General features: G+C 32.9%; 1 protein-coding gene and 1 long non-coding RNA gene across 12 annotated transcripts in view; one reads left to right on the forward strand and one right to left on the reverse strand.

Moving 5' to 3' along the window:
* The window catches only part of PCDH15 (protocadherin related 15), a 1,617,506-nt gene that overhangs the window by 674,206 nt on the left and 917,968 nt on the right, over nucleotides 1-25,332 (forward strand). For 9 of the 11 annotated variants that reach the window (XR_014827612.1, XR_014827610.1, XR_014827605.1 and 6 more), the window contains one exon: nucleotides 4,050-4,100. The gene's annotated coding sequence lies outside the window, so the exon portion shown is untranslated. Of the gene's footprint in view, nucleotides 1-4,049; nucleotides 4,108-25,332 lie in introns of all 11 variants that reach the window. The other 2 variants (XM_084996683.1, XM_084996682.1) reach the window with 1 other exon arrangement.
* LOC146396959 (uncharacterized) overlaps nucleotides 13,313-25,332 on the reverse strand; it is a 57,859-nt gene continuing 45,839 nt past the window's right edge. Inside the window, exon 2 of the long non-coding RNA XR_014827635.1 lies at nucleotides 13,313-16,223. This is a non-coding gene — a long non-coding RNA (uncharacterized LOC146396959). The remainder of the gene's footprint in view (nucleotides 16,224-25,332) is intronic.

Genomic DNA, 25,332 nt, shown 5'->3' on the forward strand with positions numbered 1-25,332 from the left:
GCTTCACTTTGGCAGTGGTGCATCTCCTGGTTTGTAGTGTCATTGATCGGCTCCTTCAAATAAGATAAAGAAGCCTGCATCCACATTTGTTTTTCTTACTCTACGCAATGATACATGAAAGCAGGTTTGAAGTTTATTGATTAAGCCCAGCAACTCAAAATCAAGATATAAAATATAATCTATTTCTGGGATATAAATGGGAGTCATTTTTTCGTTTGTTTCAGTTACATTAAACTGTTGGTGGTGAATTTGTGATGGGATTTTATCAGCTTTTTGGAGAATGTCCAATATTATGCTGTCAAAAGGATTTTGTCTATATTTATTAATATGGATATCTAGTAAATTTTATTCACAAATATTTATCTTTACTATCTTCAGATATATAATTATAAAACTATGACTTGTTGCTGAGAAGAAATTGTTAGTCCTTTTTAGCAAAATTAAATATTTCCTAAGTATGCTTTATATAATTTATCCCTAGAACTTTTGATTATACATATATTAGATGTAAAAGAAATGACTATAAATATTCACTCTTACTTGCTCAAATCAGTTCATTAGAAAAGGTGATAAGGAACTTATCTTTGCATTTAAGAAATATTATCAACATTTTTTCAGTTTGATTTTCCTGAAGAAGCAGTAGTAATTGTATCAATCACATAAAACTTCAAAGAGCTTCCTTGTAGGTGTCAGGTAAATTACAGTGGCTAGATATTGAAAAAAGATGACTTTTAATGTGTCAAGAAGCTCTAAGATTACGCACTCACATAATACATAATATGTGTGTGTGTAGTAATTGCTGAAAAGTGAGGGAATGATACTATATTATAATCTACCTTCTTGAACAGATCAGATTATTAGCATGAACATTATTATTAGATGATGGAATTACCTTTTTTGTAAACTCCAAAATCTAGATTCAACAGCAGAGCTGGAGAGATTTTGTAGAGACTTGATACTGATCGATGTGGTTCTGCAATAAAAAATGTTTCAAATAAATAATTCGGGTAAACTTCAGCTTTGATGCATATATTTTGTTCTCTTTTAATATCTAATTGATGGTTATAATCAAAGGACCTAGAGCACAAATGATATCTTAGTGGAGGCTTTTAAATCTAGTGCTGTGCTTTTAATAATTATTCCTAAAGTGGGCAAAATGTATCTACCATCCTAACTCCCTCATTATAAGCTAAGAGTGGAGGTGGAGCTTAGCTTGATTTTTCTGAAAATAAAATGTTTTGTAAATGGAACTTTTCCACATTGGGACTGAGATATAAACTGTGGCACTGAAAATTAACTTTTATTCCATGTTTTTATATAACAGTGAACATGATACACAGAGCAACTTGTCATCTTATCCATTTTCATATGTGCCCTTTTTGTTAGAGCAAACAGGAATATATCTTGATAATGTGTTTATGTTTAAAGGAAAGTGACAGCCATGTTTTTAATGTCAAAGGCAGTCTTTCAGAAGTATGTATAATGTATTGTTTATGTGCAAAAGCAATGAAACAAAATTAATTTCTTCCTTTTGATATTCAAGTAAGCTTAATTTTTTGACTAATTTTGATAGTGCCTTAACTAAAAAGTAGTAAATTTAACTGTAGACTCCAGATAAATTACGCAGAGATTATTTAAGACTTTGTTTGAATTCCCTTTGGTTTACTCTATTCAGAATCATAAGCTGTTCACAACACCCTTTTTCTACCCTGACCATTTTTCACCCTTAAATTTTTCCACCTTCTAATATAATTTACTTGTTTTTTTGTTTGTTTGTTTTGTTTTCGCTATTTTTTAGGGCTGTACCTGCAGCATATGGAAGTTCCCAGGCTAGGGGTAGAATCAGAGCTGCAGCTGCAGGCCTACGTCACAGACATGGCGATGCAGGATCTGAACCATCTGCAACCTATACCGCAGCTCACAGCAATGCTGGATCCTTAACCCGCTGACCTAGAGCAAGGCCAGGGATCAAACCCACATCTTCATGAATACTAGTTGGGTCCATAACCCACTGAACCACAATAGGAACTACCTAAAATTTACTTATTTTATGATTATTGTATATTGATTATTTTCTGTGTATTTCTATAACTGCCAAAGTACAAAATTTTTAAAAATTTGTATACTGATATATTCCAGATGCCTAGATAAATAAATGCCAATTACACAAAGAGTGATTAATAAATACATATTAAATGAATAAGTAAAATGTTTAAACAATTAGCAGTAACAGAAAATCTTAAACTGAAATTTGTATATTTTCACTAGGATTAAATATTTTAAATATTTGTCACTTTTATGATAAAATGTTATGAGTACAAATAGATATTAAATTTCCTGATATCATTATCTAAAAACAAAACAATGCCAGTGGTAGATTTATAAATTTATTACTATATTTTCTTCCTCATAATTGCAACTGAAAACAAAGATAGCACCACTGACTCACAGGTGAACATTTATTTTTATATTCTTATGATGGATGATAAAAGTGAAAAATATTAAGCTAAAAATTAAAGATTTTTAAAACATTTTAAGGGGGAACAATTTAAGCATCAGATCTTTGCAGCATCTTAGCCTATTAGGATAGAACTTGGATTCACTTTATATTTATCAGATTTCCACAAATAAATATTTTCTAAGTCCAGCAAGTAAATTACTTATAGAAACTTCATATGGTTAAAATTATTTTCATGTAATTTTATTTAAGTGTCAGTAATTCCTTCTATGACAGGTGCTAATTTTGGTCATGTGCAAATATGCTGCATGACTTTAAAATGTTACATTCTCCTACAGGGTGTCATTTTATACTTCTAAAATGTAGTGTTTGGTATTCGTGACCTATGAGTTTCCCTCTGCTTCTGTGACTGTGAGACTGTGTCTTCCACCTATGTGACTGTGTCTCTTCTTACTTCACTATATGTGATTTTGTTTTTACGTTGAAGCACTTAATATTTACAAATACATTTGTATCACCTTTAATTTACCATTTCCACATTTTTAAAAAGTGAACATATTATGTTGAAGTAATAGTTTTAGAATTAAACAGAGTATATATATTATGTACATACAAGAGAAACATATATGTGGTATATTATACTATGCTATATGTTAAAGATTTTCATAAAATGTATTTTATGTTTATAAATATAAATTTTGTATATGAAAGACAGAAAATATTTGTTATGTTTTCCTTGGAACTGTAATTTAAAAAGGAAGTTGTGCCCCATATTTATTAGGAGTATGCCTTGTTCTAGATTTTGAATTATACATTTTATTTCTATTATCTCATTTTCTAAGACGGGTTAGAGTAGCTAAAAAAAAACTGACAAATTTAAAGACAATATATTGTCAACATCAGCTTAAAAGATGACTTAATTATCTTCTTCCCAATGTTAATTCTTGTCCCAAAGCCAATACAACAAATGCTGCTTTTTTCAAGGTGCGAATTAAATTATAATTCTAAACAAATTATTAAAGTTTCAATTATCTTGCCCAAAACTTTATTTTAATTTTCTCTAAAGGGCCAGTTTATTTCAATTGAAACATACTACCTTTGCATTTTTGAATAAATGGTCATATTGAGTATGTATATGGAAAGAAGGAATTTTTTTCTATAAACTCTATTTTTCTTCAGTCTTAAGCATTATATATGTACTTAGTGTATATATACATAGTATATATATTTGAATATATTTATTGTCTAATTTAGTTAAAACACCTTATTTATTAAACATAATCACAGTATTCCTTGTGAACTCTCTATATTTCTGGTGAACATTTGGAAAAATTGGCTTTTTCAATGATTCAGTATCTGTACCTAAAAACAATTGAAATATTTGTTAATATAATATTTAAGTACACTTTTTAATGATATAGATATACATTACAGTTGTTTCTGTCTATAAGAACATATAAGTGAATTTATAAAATTACATCAGTATCAGAAGTTGTAAGAAAATATTTGATAGTTTTTCTTTAATTGCATAACTGATGCTCATATTCAAATTTGAATATACATTCGACTCATCACTTCTTTTTATTTACAGGAATTTTCCATGTGATATTTCTGAATGACATGCATAAGACCTACAAATAAGGTATAGTGTATTTTATTTTATTGCAAAATTTACGTTTAAGTCTCCTGTCAGTAGTAACTAGGAGTTGAATCTCATGAAGAAAATCACACGTATATTCTTGGTTTTGATATCCAGCTTACAACCATCATCTGTGTGTTGGCAGTTACCCCAAGATTGTTCTTTTGTTTTACGCAAACTCTCTTGTATGGGGATGTCTATCCCATGTTGCTTTTTTCAATATTGGTTGTTTGCAACAAAATACAACTATTTCATTGATGTAGTTTCTAGTTTCTCTGCCATCCAACAAAGAATTTCTTTCTAAATATCATGATACAGTGGTGATGCTACAATTGATCCACTGAAAGGAACTCATGTAGAAGTATTTGTCCAAATCCAGTGGCCACAAGGACAAAATCATAAGGAGCATGAATTTATCAGGGTTAGGGAAAACATTAAATCTAAAACCTGAGTGTGGAGAAATGTGGAGAGATCAAAAGTGTCCTTTTATTTTTAAAATATGTAACTCTTTATTCTCTGTATACAGTGCTTCATCTCAGTCATTAAAAAAACAACTAATTTTAATTGAATTTGCATATTATCTGAGACTATAAATTAATGGTAGAAATATTATTTATTACTTCATATATTCTGGGGGAAAATTTTATGTTTAACAACAAAAGCATTTTGATATGCAAATCCATTTACTTGCATCTCTCTCTCTGAAGAGGTTCTTGCTATCAATGTATTTTTGTCTAAGTGCTCCTTGAAAGGAAGGGCAGAGATGTTAAAATATGAAAAGTAGCAGTTCCCGTTGTGACTCAGTGGTTAATGAATCCGACTGGGAACCATGAAGTTGCGGGTTCAATCCCTGCCCTTGCTCAGTGGGTTGAGGATCCGGCATTGCTGTGAGCTTGGTGTGGGTTACCTGCGCGGCTCGGATCCCGCGTTGCTGTGGCTCTGGCGTGGGCCAGTGGCTGCAGCTCTGGTTGGACCCCCTAGCCTGGGAGCCTCCATGTGCCACGGGAGCGGCCCTGGAAAGGGCAAAAAGACAAAAAAAAAAAAAAAAAGCATGAAAAGTAAATGCCAATCCTTAAGGCCCTGGGGATTTTTTGGAAAATGGAATGGCAAGAAACACATTTTTTGAAAGGTCTTAATAGAATGACTTAGGATTTGAGTTACAAATAAAAATCTAGTTCAAGGAGGTGAGCTACTTTTTTTGTTGAGAAAGCTAATTACGTCTTAGTCTAGGAAATAAGGAACAAGCATCATGTTTCATTATTTCAGTCATGTTTTCATTCTTAGCTTCTCACCAGAACTTTCAAAAAAGTCAACAGCTGTGTAGAAGAATTTGGAATCTTTTCAATCCTCATATTTCTCAGCTGTTTCTCCTCTGGTTTTGGAAAAGGGCAAAATCAAATGTGACATTTGTGAGTGTAGCTCTTTTTTAAAATGATTTTTATGTCTAGCTCTAAATGCATATATTTAATTTAATGTATTAAAATAAACTTGAAATTAAATGACAGCTAATTTGCATTTATATTCTACTTTTTTGTTTCTTAAAATATTTGCTTTAATACCTTCAGATGCTTTTCCATTAATTCATCACTGATGGTAGTATATACTTTAAAATAATAGTAGGAGTTCCCTGGAGGTACAGTGGGTTAAGGTCTGGCATCATAGTTACTACTGGCTTGGATTGCTGCTATGGCATGGGTTTAGCCCCTGGCCTAGGAACTTCTGCATGCCATGGACACAACCAAAAAAATCAAAATAAAATAACAATAAATTAATATGTGTGATTTAAAAATATCCCTGGACATATTTTACTTGTCTTTCCTAGTGAAATATATCTCAAATAAATAATTTATTATTTATTCAATCTCTGACATAACAAAAAAAATTTTTTTAAAGTGTAACAGGAAGTTCCTGTCATGGCTCAGTGGTTAACGAATCTGACTAGGAACCATGAGGTTGCGGGTTCCATCCCTGGCCTTGCTCAGTGGGTTAAGGATCTGGCATTGCCATGAGCTGTGGTATAGGTCACAGACGTGGCTTGGACCCTGTGTTGCTGTGACTGTGGTGTAGGTCAGTGGCTACAGCTCTGATTAGACCCCTTGCCTGGGAACCTCCATATGCCATGAATGCAGCCCTAGAAAATACAAAAAAAAAAAGACAAAAAATAAAAATAAAAAATAAGATAAAATAAAAACTAAAAGTGTGACAAGTAAACAATCTCAAATAAATCACAGTAAGGTTTTACAAAAGAAATGTCTTGCCTTCTTTAGGAATCCTTTAAGTTGGCTTAATATGGTGAATTTTTTTTTTCCAAAAATTTGACTAATTTGGGAGCTCCTGTCACTCAGTGGAAACAAATCCGACAGTATCCATGAGGATGTGGGTTCAATCCCTGGGCTTGCTCAGTGGGTTAAGGATCTGGTATTACCATGAGCTGTGTGGTGTAGGCTGGCAGATGTAGCTACATCTTCGATTCAACTCCTAGCCTGGGAACTTCCATATGCACAGGTATGGCCCTGAAAAAAAGCAAAAGAAAAATTGACTAGTCTGACCAAAGAAGTAGAGCAAGTAATTCAAAGTGGCCAACCCTCTGCTGTAAGATGTAATGCAAAAAGCATTAGTTGTAAAAGTACAGTAGTAATGAAGGAATTCTTTCAAACAGTAAACTTGTCCCTTGTCTTTGAAGTATTTATCTTCAAAGACAAATACCCAGGTGAGGCTGAGTACAATAAAGCCTTACCTAGACAATGTCAGCTCAAGAATTTCTAAGATTTCAAGTCTTCAATCTGTGTGTTTGGACTAATATTCTCACTGCCTCAGTGGCAGTGGAGTATGAACAATCTGTAGAATTATAATTACCCAGTCAGTATATCTAGGATTTCTAATAGATGGACTGTTTGAAGAAGAAAGAGAAATTAAGAATATTCACAACTCAAATGATCAATAGTACCATTGTACTATGCTTATCAGAATAAAAATGAAGATACTATGTGCTTATGTTTACTGTTCATTCTAAGCTGTCTTTGTACCTCTAGTTTTATGTATTTTAAATATGTAAAATGTTAAAGTAGTGCACATCTTGTTTTCTTATCTGAATTTTTATTCTTTATTCTGCTGTCAGTGTGATGACTATGTAAAAATAGACACATAGCTGGAGAACTTCTGAGAGTGATGGAGATAAGAAAATACTGAGAGTAGTATTCTCAGTAGCAGATAAATGAAAAGAAAATCTGTTTGTTACATTTGTATTAAATTCTTTTAATCAGTACTTGAAATCCAGGTTTACATAACTTTTTAGAATATTTCACATTTGGTACTTCTTACATGCAAGCCCAAAGGACATTAATTAAGCAGAAGATGACTACTTTGGTTAATTTTATCTATCCCATTTTTGTTATGCTTCATTATAAACAACTTCCCTTCATTCAGGTGTCATATGTTTTATTTCTTCATGGACCTTGGTTTCTTGTTGGTTGTTGGGATAAGTTGATTTTTAACATAGACATAAAGGTCATCTTCATCTGATGCTAGTTACAAGTTACAGTACAGACAATCAAAGACCAGATTATTGAACTCCAGAATGTTTTTACTTTGAAGTTTAACTTGCAGGCTAATATGAATTACCTCTTTATTCTGTGTCTCCTTTTCCCTGTTTTAGCCTCCAATCTGAAGTCTAGCTACCCTATATTACCTTTGCTTTGGCTTATGTTGTTTATATTGTGACTTCTAGATTTCTCTAAACCTACATTACCCTTCACTTAAGACCTTGTTCAAGCCTGACCCCTATAAATTCTTCCCAACACATTATAGCCTTGCTAACTGACAGTAATTTTACCCTTGTTGTGTGTACGGTATAAAAAGCCACACATTGTAAACCCCTTGTCTTCTAATAGCACTGAAAAATATATTATTCATGCACAGAACTGTTCATTGACTTTGCATTGCATTAATGTTGCATTCCCAGCTACATGACAAGTTTCTGGTGGGATTGGCCATGTTTATAGGAGAAGAGAGAGAAGGAATAAAAATGCTTTTGAATCTAAATAATCAAAATGGCCACATCACATGCAATATGCTTTACAAAAGTAGTTAAGCAATTAACTAATAATTTATTTAGGGCAGTGTTTCTTATGAAGCAGACAAAGAGGTTTTTATAAATGTTGTTTTTGCATTGAATATTCAAGGTTATAGTGAAAGGAGAAATATTTGATGTATCACAACAAAATGACTTACCTGATTTTTCAAACTGGTTCTCTTCTCCACAAGTGACATTCTGAGCATCTATCAGGGATCAGATTTTTATTCATATTCAAAAATTCTATAATATTTTCTCTGTCAAAATATGGATTATTATATCTTATACAAACAAGTAAATTTTCAGTCTTTACTTGGTAAAATGAGGAATAGGGAGTGTTTATCTACCTAAATCCTTCTTAGTTTTTAGAATTTCAAGGTTACTTCCTTCATTTTTCCTTACTAATAATTATAAACTTTTTTATGCACATGCACACACACACAAACCAAGGGAAGTTATCTTGCTCACAGAGATAATACTTTAACATATATAAGTCGACAGTGAGAATATTGGGATATAAATTGGGACCAGAAGTACTTACTATGCACAAATGATCTACAGATTAATTATACTTTTATAATGAATGAGCTTAAGAAAATATCTAGCACTTAGTAAATACTTGGTACATAGTATATTCAATTAATAGCAATTGTGGAAGTGTTAATTGTGAAAATTCTCACTTTCAGTGTATTTATAATACCTATTTTATAATTATTTAAAAATTCCTAATTCTTAATTATCTTTCTTCATGTAGATTATTTAGAAAGGATACCTTGTTCTTTTGCTGTCTGTATCCTTGTGTACCTCAAAATGTCTTCCCTATAAGAGTATGAAAATATATTTATTGAATTTTGAATACGTAAATAAAATATTTACTGGAATAAAATTTTTAAGCTAAAACACATTTTCCTTATGATTTCTGTAGATAGTCATCTAACATATTCCAGTGTTTAATGATGTAGGCAGTTTAGAGGTCAATCTAATTCCTATATTTTGGGGTGGCTTTCTATATCAAGCTTCTGTCTTTGTCATTAATATTTGAGAATTCCAGGAAGAGGTGTTCCTATTGTGGCGCAGTGGTTAACGAATCCGACTAGGAACCATGAGGTTGCTGGTTTGATCCCTGGCCTTGCTCAGTGGGTTAAGGATCTGGCATTGCTGTGAGCTGTGGTGTAGGTCATAGACACGGCTCAGATCCCGCATTGCTGTGGCTCTGGAATAGGCTGGTGGCTACAGCTCCAATTCTACCCCTAGCCTGGGAACCTCCATGTGCCATAGGAGCGACCCTAGAAATGGCAAAAAGACCAAAAAAAAAAAAAAAACTTCAGGAAGATATGTTCATGTGACATTTCTTATTAAGTTTGTCTGGAGATTCTCAATTTTTATACTGTGATCTTTAACTGAGGAAAACATTCTTTCATAATTTTTTTTTTTGTCCATGTTCTTTCAGCCCTGCCCTCTTTTGCTTTACTTTCTCTGAATCATAGATTGAATCTTTCAGATCAATCTTCCATATCATTATTTTTTATTTATTGGTTTACTTTCTACCCTTTTCCATTGAACTTCTGGGAAATTTCAGTACATATCTTCTACTTTTGTAGATGATTGTGTCACTTCTACCAACTGCTCTTCACTGATTTTTTTTGATGATTTTTAATTTAACGATCTTGTTTTCTTTTCTCACACTATCCTTCATGAGTTCACATTATGCTTATAATTAGATAGTACAATTTGACTGACAAAACTAAACTTGTGTCTACAGAGAAAATACAATTTCTTCTCTTTAGACTATATCTAATTCTACTACATCTAAATCTCCTGGTTCTTATTAGCTAGAGCGAAGAAATAGATAAATAAGCCAGTTCAAACTGTGTTAGCTCAACCATGCAGCATTCAGTCTCTCTTGAAGGAATATTAAAAAAAAAAAAAAAAAGAAAATCAGGGTTTTGGTGACCCCACTTCCACTTCTTACTTCACTACCTAAAGAAGTATCTGGATGTGCATATTGTGATCGTGTATGGGACAAGAGGTATGGAGAATAGTGTAACTGAAAAAACCTTATGAGAGATTAAGAAAAATGGTGGCTTTAGGGACTCTGCTTTCTCTAGTCTTTATATCATATTCTGTGTGTCCATGGGTCTTTTCATAAGAAGTCTGTATGATTTGTGGTCCCAGTAGTAGACTATACTTTGCTCCCTGATGAAATTGTACTATGAGTTCCATTGGATACAATGAGTGGGGCACATTCTATAGAAAACACAGATAGACTCATAGATACAGAGAAGAAGCTAGTGGTTGCCATAGGGGGAAGGGAATAAGAGGATGGGTGAAGTAGTTGTAAGGGACTAGGAGGGACAAATATCAGTTGTAAGATAATTGTCATAGGGAAGCAATGTACAGTGCAGGCAATATAGTCAAGAATATTATAACTTCATATGGTACGTAATCTAGAAAATATAAAATCATGTTACACACTTGAAACTAGTATAATATTGTAAGGCGATTATAGTTCAATTAAAAAAAAATCGATCTGGGATAGTTGCAGTCACCAAAGGCAACCTTCCATTCAGTTTATGTGATTACTTGTGCCAGGCCAGTCACCTTATATTCTGTATAATGCTGGGGTATTTTGAATATTTTTGATGGATAAAGACAAATGGCATCACACGTAGTATGCTACTTCCCATCTATCTTATGGTCTTTTGAGTTATTCTCTTCTTTGTCCTTAACTTCATAAGGATCTATGACTTTCAGCCATGTAACCTGAGAAAAATGTTCTCTCAGTAAGCAGCATAGAACATGGAGCCTCAAAGCCTTCCTCTAATGCTTTCCCCATCCTCATACTAATCCAGAGATTCCATCCATATGTCCTAAGAGGATATTTCCATCCATAAAATAAGCGCTAGTGTACAGTTTTCATCTTTATTGAATTTTATGTTTTATTTACTGTATTTTGCTTTGTTTTGTATTGCTTGTCAAACTAGATGTTCAGTAAGATATCTCACAGTTCTTGAATATTTTTGAAATTCTATGGCCTTAATCAGGTTTCTTAAACATTTGTTTTTTATTTATTTATTTATTTATTTTGTCTTTTTGCCATTTCTAGGGCCCCTCCCACGGCATATGGAGGTTTCCCGGCTAGGGGTCAAATTTGAGCTGTAGCTGCCGGCCTACACCATGGCTACAGCAATGCAGGATCCAAGCCACATCTGCGACCTACACCACAGCTCACGGCAACACTGCATCCTTAAGCCACTAAGCAAGGCCAGGGATCGAACCCGCAACCTCATGGTTCCCAGTCTGATTCGTTAACCGCTGAGCCACGACAGGAACTCCAACATTTATATTTTAAAATGTATAAGTTTTTCTCTTTTGAGATCTATTTATGTAAAGCTGTTATATTTTTCCCCAGGCACACTTAAAGATGGGCACTATTGCTTTCCTTGTGAAATTCGTTACTAAAAAAATCATCATATTTAGTGATCATATAAGATTATCTAAGTAACTGTCCCACTCCAAACACCAGAATCTGCCTTGAGCTGTTTGTGCACACGCAAATGTATGGCACATTTCTCTGAGTATGTGCACTCCCCCGGCCTCAACAATATTGCCAAGGTCAGTATTTCTAAAACTGAATTTTTTTCTACTGTCATCAGTTGTTCAATATATGAAGGGTTAAAAATGATGTGACCTTGACTCAATAATCTTTTTCTAATTTTGTTTTATAATACTGTGGGTGCTGTGAAGTTTGACTAGGAAATACTTTGCCCTTCCATATATAATGGTATTTCAAAACTTTAGCAGTTTTCTCTTCACAATAAATAAAACTAATTTTTCATACCACAATCTCATTTAAAAAATGTGGGAACTATTGATTCAATAGTGTTAATATCTTACAACCTTATCTATTCAGTCACTTATCTATGTCTGTCAAGTTTATCAGTATCATTTTCTGTGACCTACATCATTACAGATAAATATCACAGAATTTTTAGAGTCCTTGATAATCCCTTGTAGTTATATTTATAGGCCAGGGCAACTCTTTCATGTATGGATTTATCAGGCTTTTCTCTCATATGCAGGAAAAGAGAGAATATCTCTGTGCTGTTCTGATTTGGGATGCCCAGAGAATAACTGAACTCCACAATTAGTATTTCAAGATATTTTCAATTTTACCTCTGTCTTATTTTTTCTTTTGTGAATTCTTTCTTTGTGTGTATATATTTGGGGCAGGGGTAAATTTTCAATATAATTGTCAATCTGCCATTGATAATAAGAGAGTACCTACTGTGTTTTGAATACTTACAGATAGATTGCATTGTTCAATCCTTCTAACAATACAAGAAAGAGGCATCTTCTAGGCATGTGAAGAATGTAGACAGAATTATACCTAATTGCATAACTGATGTTGCACAAAAGTCTTTCTCATATCAAGGACCATTTCTCCCCAATTTTACTTGGCTGCTAATTAACTGTACTAGCAGTAAAAATATGGGAGTTCTTATATTTTGAGAGTCATCAGTTTTTCAGTGATCCAGATCATTGATGCATATTGCACATAATTTGGCTTCTCTTTTTAATGTAGTTGTATTAACATATAGAGTTTATTGGACACATCCTTTATAACAAATTGTGTCAAGTGCACTACCTGGAACATTTAACAAGATAGAACATATTCTAATTATGATCTAACACTACAGTTAAAATGGTTCAAGTAAAACCAGAGTCTAGAAGAAATTATTTGCATAGTACAATATTATGCATCTTATTAAGGACTTCTATTCTGAGCATATAAAAACTATCAAAATTCAATAATAAGGAAATAATCCAATAAAATAAAAGCAAAACAGCTGAACAAATATTCCACCCAAAAAGAAATAAAGATGATAAAAAACATGAAAATATACTCAACATCATTAGAGAAATGCAAATTAAACCCACAATGAGGTCACTGTACATACAAAAAATCTAAAACTAATAAAATGGTACAAGTGTTTTTGGAAATGAATGCATCAGTTTTTTGAAATCATTAAACATATAGCCACCATGTAACCCTGTTATTCCATTCATAAGTATTTACCTAAAATAAATTAAAGCATATGCATATGTTCATGCCAAGATTCATATATGAATGTTCACAGAATTTTTTTTTAATTTACATAATGATTTTAATTGTTTTCCATTATAGCTGGTTTATAGGGTCCTGTCAGTTTTCTACTGTACAGCATGGTGACCAGTTATGCATACATGTATACATCCTTTTTTCTCACATTATCAGGCGCCATCATAAGTGACCAGACATAGTTCCCAGTGCTACACAGCAGGATGTCATTGTTAATCCATTCCCAAGGCAATAGTCTATTAATCCCAAGTGCCCCATCCATCCCACTCCCTCCCCGTCCCCATTTGCAACCACAAGTCTATTCTCCAACTCCATGATTTTCTTTTTTTTGGAAAGGTTCGTTTGTGCTGTATATTAGATTCCAGATATAAATGACATCATATGGTATTTGTCTTTCTCTTTCTGACTTACTTCACTCTGTATGAGAGTCTCTAGTTCCTTCCATGTTGCTGCAAATGGCATTACTTGCTTTTTTATTGCTGAGTAGTATTCCATTGTGTATATATAATGTATATACACCACCTCTTCCTAATCCAATCATCTGTCCATGGACATTTAGATTGATCCCATATCTTGGCTATTATGAATAGTGCTGCAATGAACATGCGGGTGCATGTGTCTTTTTCAAGGAAAGTTTTGTCTGGATATATGCCCAAGAGTGGGATTGCTGGGTCATATGGTCATAGTTTTCTAAGGTAGCTCCATACTGATCTCCATAGTGGTTTTACCAGCTTACCTTTTCACCAACAGTGCAGGAAGGTTCCCTTTTCTTCAAACCCTCACCAGAACTTTTTATTTGTGGTTTTATTAATGATAGCCATTCTGACTGGTGTGAGATGGTATTCTTGTGGTAGATTTGATTTGCATTTCTCTAAAAATCAGGGATGTTGAGCATTTTTTCATGTGTTTTTTGGCCATATGTACATCTTCCTTGGAAAAATGTCAATTCAAGTCTTTTGCCCATTTTTCTATTGGGTGGTTGGCTTTTTTGCTGTTGAGTTGTACAAGTTGCTGTATATTTTAGAAATTAAGCCCTTATCAATTGCATCATTTGAAACTATTTTCTCCCATTCTGTAAGTTGTCTTTTTGTTTTCTTTTTGGTTTCCTTTTCTGTGCAAAAGCTTGTCAGTTTGATGATGTCCCATTGGTTTATTTTTGCTTTTATTTCTATTGCTTTGGGAGACTGGCCTGAGAAAATATTCATAAGGTTGATGTCAGAGAATGTTTTGCCTATGTTCTCTTCCAGGAGTTTGTTGGTGTCTTGTCTTATATTTAAGTCTTTCAGACATTTTGAGTTTATTTTTGTTCATGGCATGAGGGTGTGTTCTAGTTTCATTGATTTGCATGCAGCTGTCCAGGTTTCCCAGAAATACTTGCTGAAAAGACTTTTTCCCATTTTATGTTCTTGCCTCCTTTGCCAAAGATTAATTTGCCATAGGTGTCTGGGTTTATTTCTGGGTTCTCTATTCTGTTCCATCGGTCTGTCTGTCTGTTTTGGTACCAGTACCACACTGTCTTGATGACTGTGACTTTGTATATATTGCCTGATGTCTGGGAGATTTATGCCTCCTGCTTGGTTTTTGTTCTTCAGAATTGCTTTGGCAATTCTGGATCTTCTGTTGTTCCATATACATTTTTGGAGTGTTTGTTCTAGTTCTGTGAAAAATGTCATGGGTACTTTGATAGGGATTGCATTGAATCTGTAGATTGCTTTAGGTAGTATGGCCATTTTTACAGTATTAATTTTTACAATCCAGAAGCGTGGAATATCTTTCCATTTCTTTATATCTTCTTTAATTTACTTGATTAATGTATTATAGTTTTCACCATGTAAATCTTTTACCTCCTTGGTCCGGTGTATTCCCAGGTATTTGATTTTCTGTGGGTGCAATTTTAAAAGGTATTTTAATTTTGTATTCCTTTTATAATGTTTGTTAGTATACAGAAATGCGACTGATTTATGAATGTTAATCTTATATCTTGCTACTTTGCTGAATTTGTTGATCAGTTCAAGTAGTTTTTGGGTTGCGTCCTTGGGGTTTTCTATATGTAGTATCATGTCATCTGCATACAGTGATGATTTTACCTCTTTTCTTCCAACTAGATACACTTATTTCTTTTGTTTGTCTGATTGTTGTGGCTAAGTCTTCCAATACTATGTTGAATAACATTGGTGGCATCCTTGTTTTGTTCCAGATTTTAGTGGAAAGTCTTTAAGCTTTTCTCCATTGAGTATTATATTTGCTGTGGGTTTGTCATGAATGACTTTTATTATGTTAAGATATATTCCCTCTATACCCACTTTGGTAAGAGTTTTTATCATGAATGGATGTTGGACTTTGTCAAATGATTTTCCTGCATCTATTGAGATGATCACATGATTTTTTACTTTTCTTTTGTTAATGTGGTATATAATGTTGATTGATTTGCTTATGATGAACCATCCTTGTGAACCTGGGATGAATCCCACTTGGTTGTGGTGTATGATCTTTGTTATATGTTGTTGGCTGCAGTTGGCTAAAATTTTATTGAGAATTTTTGTGTCTATATTTGTCAAAGATACTGGCCTGTAGTTTTCTTTTTTGGTTGTGTCTTTGTCTGGTTTTGGAATTAGGGTAATTGTGGCATCATAGAATGTCTTTGTGGGTGTTCCTTCTTCTTCAACCTTTTGAAAAAGTTTAAGAAGGATGGGTATAAGTTCCTCTTTGTATGTTTGATAGAATTCACCTGTGAAACCATCTGGTCCTGGACTTTTTTTTGTAGAGAGTGTTTTTATAACATATTCAATTTCATTTCTAGTGATCAGTCTGTTCAGTTGATCTGTTTCTTCTTGATTCAGTTTTGGCAGGCTCTAAGTCACTAGAACATTGTCCATTTCTTCTGGATTGTCAGATTTGTTGGCATACAATTGTTCATAGTATTCTCTCATGGCTTTTTGTATTTTATGAAGGCCATAAAGAAAGACAAAGAAGTACACTATTTAATGGTTAAAGGATCCATTCAAGAAGAGGCTATTACAATCATCAATATACATGTTCACAGAATTGTTATTTGTAATAGCCTCAAACTAGATACGACTCAAATACCCATCAACAGATGAACCTATAAACAAATTGTGTATATCAATGCATTGAAATGATTCAACAATTAAACAGAATGGAATATTGATATACCCAACACTACTAGTAAATCTCAAAATAACCAAAAAAAATGAATGAAGCTAGATAAAAATAATAATATATGTTCTTTGTTCCCCTGGAGCATATACATCTGGAAATCACAAACTAATCTATAGTGACAGTAGGAAGACCAATGATTGGGAATGGAGAGGGCAGAGAGGATCAGGAGAAGGAAGGTGTTGCAAAGAAGTATGAGCAAACTTCTAGGATATGCTTATTTCTGGGTATGATGATAATTTTATGGTGTTGATAATCTCATGGTGTTTAAATATGTTAAATTTGTCAAATTTGTATACTTTACATGTGTGAAATACATTTTATGTCAATTAAAACTACAAAACTGTTTACAAAGGCTTCATTGTAGACAGTACTTAAAGAATCAGTGACATGAACAAATTTTCCAAAATAGAATTGTTTTATTTTTAAAAAATGGAATTTGTTGGGGAATAGCATATTCTTTCTAGTTGATAGTTTAAAAAAATTACAAAATATGGCAAAGTTCTATTGTTGAATGGAAATAAGTTTTTCATCTGGCTAGACTATGTAGTTTTATTTTCTTTCTATAGTTCATGGAGGGGAAAAAACTAAGACTGAAACCAAAACAAGAAAAGACCTGCTCTTTATTTTTACATAGAAAATCTGTTGCTTTTATATAACATTGTGTAGTAATTCTAAATATTCAAATAAAACTATTAATTTAGCCAAATGGATGTATTAGTTATGTTTAATATTTAGGCAGTACTTCATAATTTATTTTTATGTAATTTAAACTCATATTACACTACTCTTTTGATCTATGTTTTCTTTATATTCTGTTCAAATAGTGTTGGCCTGTGAACAATCAGAATTGAGTATAAATGGACTTGCGTATGAATCAGTTGGGGTGAAAGAGAGATGTAGTTAGAATTTAAACTTTTAATCATAAACACTTTATATCAAGTTCTTTTATGTAAACCTATACACAATAAGAAATGTAGGTAAGTATATTTAAAAACTATCTCTTTACCAAAAAAGTTTTCACATGACTTTATTAATAAGTGCAAAGACCTGTTGATGTGATATGTTCCTAAGGATGGAGTAGAACAGATATAGAGACTTCTGACTCATAAATTTTAGATGTTTTGGCAGAATTGGATTCAGTCCTTAGTGCAAATGAAGTTATGTCCTAATTGACTTTCTGCCTATTTCTAGTTGTCTGCTTCCTCTCAGTCAGATACAAAGATTGGCAGTATACTTGGTTGAGCTCTGCCCTACCCCACTTCCTTGCATAGACCTTCTTGGAATTTTGGTAGCAGTTTGACTTTACAAACAAGTAAGTGCAGTACAATGTAAATCTGTACTTCTTAATAGGACAAATTTTTAAAAAGTCTTATTCAAGAGATTTGTAAATGTATAAATATTTTATAATTTAAAATACATAAAATTATATTTTTTGTACACACAGAATTCATAATTTAAGATGTACACACAGAGTTCCCTGGTGGCTCAGTGGGTTAAGGACCTGAATAACTGCTGCAGCTCAGGTCACTGCTGTGGCTCAGGTTCAATCCCCTCCCAGGAACATCTGCATGCCACAGGTGTGGCCAAAAAAAAAAAAAAAAAAGATATGCAGTTTCCTCTGTTACGTTAGAAGCATGGATAGAAATAGATAGCAAAAACCTATTTATTGCCCCCAAGAGATTTATCTTTCCAAGTAGAAAATAGAAAGAGGAAAACTGGCACATGCAATAGCCAAATCATTCTTGAGGTGAATATGCTACTGGAAGAAGTAAATGCAAACTATCTTGTAATTCTTAGGTATCTTTCCTAGGACAAAGCACTAAAAAAAAGAGTTTAATATTTCTCATGTCAGATATTAGAGAGTTAATGAGAAAGCCAGTTCTTTTAATTATATAAGCCTAGAAATCAATTTAAGGAAATGCTTTCATGGATGATGAAAATCTGTTCTAATTTTTGTAAAGTAAAATAAATTAAATAATAGTCTCCATTATTAACTGTTAATGAATTGTCATGTTTACCTAGATCTTTTAATACACTAGCATTCTTGTGAGTTTCACTTACAGTGTAGTGACCTGTGTTTCTGTTTGCAATCTATAAAAACAATGCCAGAAAATGTAACTCATTAAACTATTTATTCTCAAAATAACTTATTATTAAACACACTGATTATATGAGCAAAGGCAAAAGATTGAGGTTGATTGACTGTATGTATTCTTTTGTTGAGTATGTTAAGGGGAAGTTAGTCAAGTCTTTCAAATGCTCTAAATTGTTGAAACTTTGAGTGCAACATTTCTTTTTTCTATTTATAATGTAATTATAACTAGATGCTCCAACCTCACCAGCCAGGGAGAAAAATTACATTTCCTTTAACACCCAGACTTAAGTCCTGGAGATCTTATTCTTTGTTTATGCAGAAATTTTGCCTCCACTGCTTCTTTCTCAAGTATTTTTCATAGGATCCTATTGTCAGGACACAGAACGTATGGAATAGTGAGAAGCAAACCCACTATCAAAAGAACCCTGTCTGTCTATAACTTAGAAGTACAAGTACATTTTGTACCCAGATGAGTATGCAATTATTTTAAAATTTTATTATTGATATATTATCATTTTACTGTGTTTTTTTATGCCTTTATAAAATACCCAGAAGGGTCTTTTTCATTCCCCCTCCCACTCCTCTCTCCATTTATTCCCTCCCTACTATGTTCTGTTTTTATCTTTCCTGTCTCCTTATGACCAAAGCTAGCAAAATTCCATATATTCTAAACTATCACTTTCTTCCTAGTGGAACAGTTACAAAGCAAGTATGTTTTTTCTCTGCTTGATAGCTTCTTACAATGTGATTTTGGTGTGGCAGTATTACATGATAGTAAAATTCAAGGTTTTCAAAAGGCCTCCATTGTTCCTATGAAGACTTCAGTGATTTCAGTGCTACATGAGAGTCAAGTGCTTGTATTCTAGTTTATTTTCCTTTCACTTTCTTGAAGCCCTGGCAAGCAAGAAATTTTTATGCAGCCCAACCCAGGAATAGGACCATTACTGGTCTATTGCATTTTTCTGCTCTTGGCCCAAGTATCGATGGCTTTTCCTTGGTCATATCTACTTACTCATTTAATTTTGTCTGTTCATTCATTATGTCATTTGCTATCTGATCTGTAAGGCTCTAAGTGAAACAAATAGAATCTATGCTTTTAAGGGGTTGACAGTCTTGGAGGGAAGGGAGTAAAACAATCATTGTCATGATATTACATAAGTATGTTGTGCACATTTGTAAAACATTCATATATAGAATGTACATGATTATTTAAAGCTATTAGGGCAAATATATAGAGTAAATACAGACTAAAGAGTGCTATTTTGTATAAAATTAAAGATAATTAATACTTAATTTTGGAGTTCTCATTGAAGCCCAGTGGGTTACAAACCCAGTTAGTATCCAGGAGGATGTGGGTTTGATCCCCAGCCTCACTCAATGGGTTAAGGATCTGGTGTTGCCATGAGCTATAGTGTAGGTTGCAGATGTACCTTGGATCTGGCATTGCAGTGGTATAGGGTGGCAGCTACAGCTCTGATTTTATCCCTAGCCTGAGAACCTCCATATGCTGCAGGTACGGCCCTAAAACAAAACAAAACAAAACAAAACAGAACCCTTAATTTTAAATAAATCATGTAATTGAATCAAGACTCTTCAATATGTATGTGAGAATACCTAAATGGAAAATGGTAAAATAACGCCATTTATATGCAAATAACAGAGTTTAGCTTTAGTTCTCAAAGTGCCAAAACCATATTTATTTTAAATTCATATTGCACTAAGAAAATTCTTACTTTCAAGACATTTCAAATAATGTGGTTAATTACTTCAGTGCATCTCTTTGTAGTCCCACAAACTCTCATTAAAGCCCGTTTCTCTCTTCAAACTGTTTGAAACATGGAACTTTGAAACCTTGGTCCATCACTGATTCAGCACTATGGAAATAATTTATTCTCTTGAGATTATGATCTTGAGGGATTAAATATTTCTAAGAACTATCTGTTAAAAGTCATAAATATTCACACAAATGTCTGTTTAAATATTTAGTCCATTATGGCTCTTTTTTTTTTTTTTTTCATCTCTACTGTTTGTTTTAAACAAAGTTATAAAAATCAGTGGTACTTTGTTTTGGGCTTCTTCCTCCAAACCTCATTATAAAGTAGAATATAGGTTGGCATCTATTTGAGTTAATGTGTCTCTTTACTTTTAGTGTCAAACTTTTTTTCTTTTCTTTTCTTTTTCACATTGTCATTTCCCCTCACATCGGGCATTGTACTTATATACCACTTAATTGCTTAACATCTTAACATGTAAAATTTCATAGATAAAAGAATACTACTCATGAACAAAAAAGAAAGTTTTTAGGACATTATCTTCTGCTGTTTCTTGTCACTTGTAGACTTAGTACCCCATAGTTCAAGCTGCGATCATAATAACAAAACTGATTTGAGCATGCAGTCATACATTTTGAGCCACACAAGATCATAAATCTCATAATGCTATTTCATTTCTAATCCACATAATGTGTAACCAGATTATCCATTCCTTTTTTTCTAGTTATAAGTAATTTATTTCTAGATAATAAATTAAGCTGAATCATAAGATAATTTTCTACCCATTAGGACCAATATTACATATTTTCTGCTTATATAAAATCATTATGCTTAAAACAAAACAATTTTGATAATTTACTTGTTTTGTGTTTCCTTTTAGAATCCACAAATATGAAAAACTGACAATTAGTTTTTGATTGATCGCTGAAGAAAGTCATAGTTGGGCAAAATTATTTGAAAGTTATATATAACATTCTGTTTTAAAACCATTTCCCTTCCAAATTCAGAATTTCTATGGTATAATGAGCCTCATTCAATAACACATTAAAATGCTAGAATGCATACTTTATCCATTATTCTTTCCCTTCACCTGGAGGTAATTTTCTCAAAGCCTTATATGTGGTGAGATACACAAATATGCAGGTAATGCTTCTTACATAGCCATATTTTCTTCAAGATATCTCCTGTCATCCAAATATAAAGCCTATATGGAACACGTTATTCATCTTTTTTTCTATTGTCTAGAGGAAACTCTCAAAATTTAACTAAATTAGATTCTGGGGTATTTACACTAAAATCTAAGAATACATACATACAGAGCATCCTATAAAAGATCCAGTAGAAATTTATTCTAAAATTCCTTTTCTTTAGAATAGTAATAAAATGTGTATGATAAAAACTCTGAAATTGATTTTGCTTCTATTTGAAGTAATATTTTCAAACACATATATTTATTTTATTCCAAAGCTTTTCATCAAATGAAGCTTAAGTACTTTTGAAGGGCTGTAGTTTAGTTTTAGTAGGTAAGCCAGTAAAATTCAAGAGGGTAGCTATTCCCTGTGTGATTATTTGAGTGAAAAATAAGTTTGGGTCCAGATAGAAAATACAATTTCTTTGTAGCTTTAAATTTTAACTCATGAAGTCAAAATACATCACAGAATGAGTTCCCCTACCAGCATCATTTGCAGCTGGTTTTCTATAGGTTCCTTGTATCTTATGAACTAGATTATATACATCAATTTGGCATGAACTGCATTCACTGTGAGGACTGTAGTGCTCTGAAGCTTATACTATAGTTAAATATGTAAATTGACTGCCCATGACTGTGGTGACAGTACATTCTGGTAGTTCACTTTCAGTTCTATTGTCCTCTATGGCAATAATTACCAAGACTGCAATAAGAGATCTTTAGGTGGCTGTTTTTTAATTAGCTAGCTGATCATCTCACTGTCCTGATTAAACAGGATTTTTTCTTGAGGACTTTGCTTTACATTTTGACTGTAAAGCAATAAAATGTAAAACTCAGTATAGTCACTGAACAGATTCATAAGCCCATTTACATCTGTTTTTAATGAAAGAAAATATTATTAGAAGTATTTGAAATATAATTATAGATAATATATCATTAGAAGTAATATGATTCCTAATGCTATATTGCCTATATGAAAGTCTAATTATTTTGGGGGATGGTGATGGGATTTTCTTTTATTTACTGCCTTCTTGAGACATTAGGAGAACTTTAAGCTTTGCAGCTTTTTGTTAATAAGGAGATTTTTGGTGATCTTTTAATGCTCTATAAAACATCACTTAAGAATGCTAACTCTGGGGAAGTAGATAATTTCTGAGTTTATGAGACTGAGAAAAATTTAACATTTAAAACATGGCTCCTATGATATTAGTTTTAAAGATAAAAATGAGATGCTATCACAGATTATCTGCAGCAAATTTCAGTTACTTTAGTTGAAAAGATAAAAATACCTATTTGCAACACTAACAAAAGTGCTACGTTAAAAGTCCATTTCTTAAATCTCTTACTAATGAAAATATAAGACCCTTTCTCTTTAATGAGTTTTTGAATTCTTTTTTAATGCTAAAATAAAACTTTTTTGTAGGTTTGATATCAAGATAATGCAGACTCAATCATTCTTCAAGTAAAACACTGCTAGGGGCTAGGCACTCTTCTGGATTCAAAAACGGAAAAGAAAGCTCGCCCCTCTGGTACTTACATTTAAGCAATACTGATATTTTCTACTTTACATTACTAATGTATATATCTAATTTAAAAACTTAACTGGTAATATTTCCTACCTTTTGCTTCAAAACACCTTTGAGAAAACACTTACAAGTGAAATGGTATATTATTTTTAAAATATTGGCTTTAAGATAGAAACATGTAAAAATGTACCACCAATTGCTTAACTTAGACTTCACATTATTCTGTAAAGTCATCCTTTAAAATTGAGGTGAAGCCTAATCCATTTCTATTTTTGGTTACTAGGCTTCTATTTACATCACCTTTAAGGTAGAGAATATCATCTATCATTATAGGTTATTCATGGTATTAATTATTGTGCCTCATTTAGTGAACTAATACTGAAGTCTTTCCATCAGGGATCCAAATTTGTGAGGTAAGTGAGGAAAATAATTTATAAAAAGAGAGAAAAAGGGAAAAAAATATTATTTTGCAAAAAAGCAGTTGAGGGACTTTAGAAATAGAAATAGAAAAGACATAGCATAAAGTCCCTCAACTACTTTTTTGCAAAAATTTCAGTACCCTAATAGTATGGGAAACTCCCAAATTATTTTATTAATAAAGAAAAGAAAAGCAAACCCTTTAAAAGATTAACTCAATACCCATGTTTCATGAACTCAGAATGAAGGTGAATCAAATATGCTTCTGAAAAACTTTTATAGAGTCCATATTCATATGCCTTAAGGCTTAGAGGAGACAAAACCACTTCTTTACATTTATTCTCCCAGAGGGGAGTACAGCTCTATTTGTCACTCCTCTTTAATTCCTACTGACCCTGCAGAGTTATTCCTCAAAGGGCCCCTGCAATGAAGCCGCTCAGCCCACATGGCAACCAAACTATGTTCTTGTTTCACCCTGGAGAAGAACCCAAAGTATCAAAGACCTTTAAAATCCTCACAAATCCCAGAGACTCTCCTTCCTTATTTTTCAGGTGCCCTTTAAAAGTCAGAAAAGATGCTGGAAGTCAATGCTGTATTTAAATTCAACCCTGCCTACTTAACTCCATCTGAAATCTCAGTGGCACTTTTATCACAGATATAAAATATGCTTGGTGAGAAGCTAGAGGAGTATTCTTTTCTTTTTATATGTAACACCTTTAAATTATGTATAGGAAAATGTAATTGGTACAGCAGAAACCAAATGTTAGATAGATTTTTTTTTGTTTTGTTTTTTTGTTTTTTAGGGATGCACTTGCGGCATATGGAGGTTCCCAGGCTGGGGGTCCAATCGGAGCTACAACTGCCAGCCTACACCACAGCCACAGCAAGACCAGATCCGAGCTGCATCTGTGACCTACACCACAGCTCATGGCAACACCAGATCCTTAACGCACTGAGCAAGGCCAGGGATTGAACCCGCAACCTCATGGCTCCTCGTGGGATTTGTTTCCACTGCGTCACAATGGGAACTCCCATAGATATTTTTTAATCCTGCATTTTATCACATTAAAGACTAAGAGTTTTCATGTATGTGATTTTTAAAATAAATATTACTAAAATTTAGTCTGTATCTCTCTAGTTCCGTATATGGATATGAATAGTTTAACATGTTTCCTCCTGATTTAGGGCTGCTATTACAAATCTTGATAATTGTACCCAATTTTAATCTGCAAGATAAGAAAAATAAGCTTGTCTACTCAAGATAGCCATGTTTGAATAGCTTGTCTACTCAAGATAGCACTTTGAAGATCTTTGCACTGCATACTCTATTTTAGCTGTTGTTGGTGGATGGTAATGAGAAGTGCTGTATGTGAGATATTTAATATGAAATCTGGGCCTAAAAATAGTGAATCAGGGTTTGGGATTTATCCTAAATGTACACGGATCTACTTCATACATTAAACTTCAAGAAGGGTGCACCTGCTGGAGAGATGAAGGAGAACTTTAGCTGAATCTCTAATGTTTTCTTTGCTTCTTTCTTTTTCATTTAAGAATATCTAAATGCAATTTGGAAGGTGTTCATATTAAGAAATCTGTGTAGCACTGGGAGCTATGTCTGGTCACTTATGATGGAACATGATAATGTGGGAAAAAAGAATGTATACATGTATCTGTAACTGGGTCATCATGCTGTACGGTAGAAAACTGGTTGAAAGAACACTGTAAACCAGCTATAATGGAAAAAAATAATCACAATACAAAAAAAAAGAAATCATGATGTTTATGGTGTAATCTGCAAACTTTCCTCAGACTGATTGAAACTCTATAGTTACAAATTTAAAACCAATATATTCAGGGAGTTC

The sequence above is a fragment of the Sus scrofa genome, chromosome 14, assembly GCF_054392235.1.
Source record: "Sus scrofa isolate SSC_HxYL_T2T_F1_AM1 chromosome 14, Sscrofa_HxYL_maternal_Yorkshire_Landrace_v2.0, whole genome shotgun sequence".
NCBI lineage: Eukaryota > Metazoa > Chordata > Mammalia > Artiodactyla > Suidae > Sus > Sus scrofa.